Here is a 5,368-nt window from a genome sequence, read left to right on the forward strand (position 1 = left end):
AAATGTCCTATTTCAGAGCAGGGGGGATGGGAGGGCAGCCATGGGTGTCACACTGGAATTCAACCCATGTGGAGGTTGAAAAAAACAGGTCTAGACAGTGGAGAGGTGAAGGTGGAATATGAAGAGCCTGACAGGAGACCAGCTATGTTTTCCTCCAGTCTCCTCAACTTGGCTCAGCGGGCTGCTTCAACTCCATTCCAGATGCAAGTTGAAGTCAAAGAGGAAAAAATGGTCCTGACCTCAACATGCAAACAGGAAAGACACCAGTGCAGCTTCTCTAGTGTGACCTGTGCAGCTCACATGGTGTCATGGTGACAGTGGTGCAGGGACAGGTGGTCAGAACCAGAAAAGCTGCGGTTGCAGTCCATGCACTGGAAAGGCTTGATGCCTGCGCTTGCAGAAATGGCTGGTGAGCTCAACTGAATGAGCGAATTTCCAGAAGCAGCCATCCCAGGTCCTTTTATAAGTCTTCTCTCCTATATGAATTCTGTGGTGAGCTTTCAGGTGAGAGCTTTTGGAGTACACTTTGCTGCATCCTGCAAAGTTACACTGGTGCATCCGTCTTCTCCTTAAGTCAAGCGACTCCTCCTTGCATTTAGGCCATTGCTGTTGGTTCTTGCTGTAGTCCCTACAGACTCTGTGAGGCTGAGGATCCACTCTTAATTACACTCTCCTCATTGTCACTTGGAATCTCCAGTGGAGACATGGAGTGGGGTCAACTTTCACTGATCCAGCATTTGTGCCATCTCCTCCAATCAGTGGGACTGTAATGGTTGCAGAGCCCTCATTTGCAGGCAAAGTAGTATACACCATGGGCAGAGACTGCACCACCACTGGGATGGCATTCAGGTCACCCATCTTACTTGGAAGACAGACTGAGGGGTGCTGTGAACAACATGTAAGATCTGCTAGCCACCAGTGCCCTGAGAGGGAGTCAGGACAGAGCCTGTGGTCAGAATAGTAGGAATGTTTACTGATGTTGCAGTGAACACCACAAGGATCTGGGGAGCAGACTGTGGCTTGGGAGGATGTTCTGGAGCTTGCAGCATGCTAACAGGCTGGAGAGGAGCCTTGGGCTTGTGAGAGGAGAAGTCAACTGGTTCCACTGGGGACAGGCTGAAATAACTCACCAAAAGTTCTTCTGGGGTCTCAAACCTGATGTCATTAAACAATGCTGGGTTCTCCATGGGGCTGGCATCCAGAAGTGGTGGAGAAGTCATATTATTTATGCTTCTATCTCAGGGGGATCTCTGCTCTGAACAGGGCCAGTGATGTGATGGACCTGAATACCTGCATTGAGCCACCTTCTGAATTAAGTTGCACCTCCAAGTTGTTTATGAGTTGAGCCATATCAACCATGTCACTAGCTGAGGACTCCTGAAGTATCCAGAACTCATACAGTCCTCAGGAAGGCTCATACTCCTGAGCTAATTGCAAGAGAGCTGTTCTCCTCACACTTGCCCGAATTCGACATCACACAAGGCGATGCCCTCTCGTCTTCTCTTTCTTACCCTCACCATCTCTGCTTTTTCTCCTGATTGAACACAAAGTTGAGGCAGAGAAGGAAACCTTCAAGACAGAAACCCATGAGGAGCTACCACAAGATCCCTTCACCTCCGCCATTGCTGCCGCACACCCCAGTGCCTTCCAGAGTAGGTGGAATGACTCTTTCTCTCTATTCCTCCCTTTTAAAAAAAATTCTGTCACTCATCTCATTATCACTATAACTACAGAAAACATGAAGTTTTCATTCACTCACTCTTTGATTTTTTTCTATAGACTCCTTGGTTTAGCTAAATTTTTTGGAATGGTCCAAATTACCACTTTCTCTTCCAGAAATCCTAAACAAAGACTGGAATGATATTTTAAAGGAGAGTTGGGTCCTTGGGAGTCATGACAGGAAGTAAGTGTATGAGTTAGTGTAGGTTGGGCTGCAGTAACAAACAGACCCAATCATGTAATGGTTCAAAACAGTAGATTTTATCTCTTTCTCACACAATAGCCCAAGGTAGGCCCAGGTTGGTGAGTGGTCTCTTCCCCATGCAGTTACTCAAAGACACAGGTTAAGAGTGCCTCTGACATCTTCAATGAATGTCTCCCAAGATGGACAGCAGGGGAAACAAGCATAAGTAGGAGATTTTTAAGAACCAGACCTGGAAGTGCCATAACCAACTTCCACTCATGCTCCATTGGCCAGAATTCAGTCATCTGTCACATATAACTGTAAAGGATGTTAAGAAATATATTAAACCATGTGTCATAAAAACCAGAACCTGACATTGGTGACCATTTAGCAATCTTTGCCAAATGAGACATACGAAAGATACAGTGAAGAAAGCCATAGGCAAAAAAGTGAAGAACCAAGAGCTGTGTCCACACGTGCAAGAGTAGACGTGCAAGTCTTGGCACAGAACTTGTACCCGGAAAAGGGTAAAAGACTTGGTTAGACAGCTCGGGGCCACTTCTGGCCAATCAAGGTGCTCTCCATGGTGCACCCCACCTACTGGAATGTCACTGTAGTGCAGGGATTCAGGGCATAGGATTTGGTTTCTGAGTCAGACAGGCATGGGAGGAAATCCAGATCCCCCTCTTTCTAGATATGTGATCTTGAATAAGATATTTATGTGAGCCTTGGTTTCATCATCTATAAAATGAAAGAAAAATAATGCTTGCCTTATTTGATATCTCTGAAGATTACACAATATAAAAGATGCAAAATTCTTAACACAGTATCTGGCACATAGCAGGTACTCAATAGATGGTAATTATTGACCCTGTTTGACCATGCTCACCACTGATACCCTGGTATTGTTCTTGGAGTTTTTTCTATCTACAATGGCTGCTCCCTACATATTTCCCCACCTGTTCCAAGTCCTATCTGCTTCAGAAGATGTATTTCATTTCCAATGATCTGCTTTAAGTCTATGCAACCTGATTGAACACTTTATTATCACAGTCTTCCCACTATGAATGCAAGCTCCATAAGGGTTCAGGGTATTATTTATCCCATTTATTTGCTGTATCCTAGAGCCTAGAACAGTGTCTGGCATATAACAGGTGTTCAACTATCACATTCGCTAAGTATATATTCAATGAATATGAGATATACCCATGCCAATGAGCCTTATTCAGTGCCCGCTATAGGTACAGAATTATATAGCTTTGGGGTTATTCTCTAACTTTCAAAGTCAGTTAGTCTTGTCTTCCTGGTGAAATTGAATTCACAGTAGCCAGAGTGATCTTTTTAAAATGTAAATTGGATCCTTTCATTCCTGTCCTTGACCCTCTCCAGTGACTTCTCACCCCCTTAGAATAAAATGCAAACTCCTCACTGCTATCTGTGGGTCCCTGCAAGACCTGGCCCTGCTGTCCTCTCTCCTTTCACTCCTCTTTCCTCAAGAATCACTGTGCTTGAACTACATGGGCCATTTTTCTATACCTTTAATACACCAAGCTTGTTCCCATCTCACAGTCATCCCCTATTCCTGAAACACTTTCCCCAAGTACATTCTCAAAGCTTGGTCCTCCCCATTATTCAGGTCCCAATATCACTTTTTCTGACAGGCCTTCACTATCAACACTGTATGAAGTGGTTCTCCTTCCATCACTCACTGCCTCAGGTTGGATTCTCTGGAACCCATACTCTGAGTTAGACAGCTGTTTGCAGGAAGCCTCTAGGGACTGCCTTTGGGATTAGCACCTACAGGGGAGTGAAGGAAGCAGAACCAAGCAGAGGGAGGAGTTAAACTGAGATGTACGACAATGAAGGCCTCCACTGATCCCACTGGGTACTTGGAGTTGGATGGGGCCCTGTAGAGCTGCCCCTCTTTTATTTCACTTCATAGCACACTTCTCACTTTCTATAATTATTCTGTTAGTTTTTTCACGTATGCTGTCTGTCTCTGGCCCCATAATAGAAGCTTCATGGGAGTGGGAAATCATTTGGCATTTTCACTCCCGTATCCCAGCACCTAGTACAATGCCTGCCTCATAGTAGGTGCTCAATCCGTGTTTGCTGAATACATGAATGGGTGGATGACTGAATATGAATGGCAGAGTTGTTAAGTTCCCAAAGGCAGGCCCTGTTTCCTGCTGTTCTTGAAGCAGTGACTCCCTGGATATTTGACTGGCATCACCTGCCACCTCCCATCCCCTCTAACCAGCCACTTGTGACTCTCCAAATGTGAGAGGCCTCCCTAACACAATCGCAGGCTATTTTTAGTCTGTTTTTTCCTCTCTGGTCTGTTGTAGTGGTGAGAAGAGGTTGGCTACCTGGGGCTTGCAGTAGCTCTAAATAAAACCAATCTTCCTCTCTCTGAAAAACCCTAGGAGGTGTCCTCTGTGCCAGGCTACAGGGCGACAACCACCCAGGCTGTGTTTACTGAGAGCTCTGTGATTATATTTTTTAGTTTTCTGGCTGGAGGTACCTGTGGAAGTGATTATGGAGGTACACACAGGAGCTGGAGTCTCTCCTCCCTCCCACAGAAACACAAACATAGGCTTTTCCCTCTTCTTCGATGGGCAGTCTTCTCTCATTAGACGGCTTTCTAGGCCATAGAAGATTTCTCTGGGGCTGACTCTAAGGGGCCTCTTTCAGCTAATTAGATTGCAGACTGGAAGGCGGACTGTGGGCTCCTTTAATAATCTTCTATTCAGGGCTTCACACGTTCATCTAGTTTGAACATTGGGGAGGAAATTATTTTCTTCTGAAACAGTGAGAGACAGCAAGAAAGAGCGTATGAGGAAACAGGTTTTCTCCTTGAGATTCTACAAGCACGAAGGACAGATGTAATGATGCTCTTCCATGGATGCTTTACAGAGGTCTGCTGTGTGGCTTGGAAAGGCAGTCCTGAATCACCAAACATAACCTTTCTCAATAACAATGCACTCTCCTGATTCCCTTGAGAAGAAAGGATGGAAGGAGGCACCATCCCCTTTATAGTTAAGGAGAAGACTTCCAAGAAGCAGACGACTTCCATGGTTCTGAAATCCAAGTGGCCACACCCCTTACTAGCTGTGCAACCTATCTTACAAATTCATGGAGCAGAGATTTAGAATACCACGGGTTTTAATTCCAGCTCTACCACTGTGTTATAGCCCTGTGTTCTTGAACAAATTACTTAATTTTGTTAACTTTAGTGCCCTCTTCTCCTTCCAGGTGTATTCAGAGAATTCAATTTGAAAACAAGTATAAGCTATGTGCAGAGGTACACACCTGTAGTCCTGAGCTTAAGAATTCAAGGTCAGCCTCGGCAAGCTAGTAAGAATCTGTCTTGAAAGGAAAGAAGGAAGGAAGGAAGGAAGGAAGGAAGGAAGGAAGGAAGGAAGGAAGGAAGGAAGGAAGGAAGGAAGGAAGGAGAGAGAGAAA

At 45.2% G+C, this 5,368-nt stretch overlaps 1 pseudogene; it reads right to left on the bottom strand.

Annotated features, from left to right (window-relative positions):
• Positions 1–296: 296 nt before the first annotated feature.
• On the bottom strand, positions 297–1,359 carry LOC105519278 (annotated as a pseudogene).
• Between the last annotated feature and the right edge of the window lie 4,009 nt (positions 1,360–5,368).

Source organism: Colobus angolensis, unplaced genomic scaffold, assembly GCF_000951035.1.
Source record: "Colobus angolensis palliatus isolate OR3802 unplaced genomic scaffold, Cang.pa_1.0 Scaffold343, whole genome shotgun sequence".
Lineage (NCBI taxonomy): Eukaryota > Metazoa > Chordata > Mammalia > Primates > Cercopithecidae > Colobus > Colobus angolensis.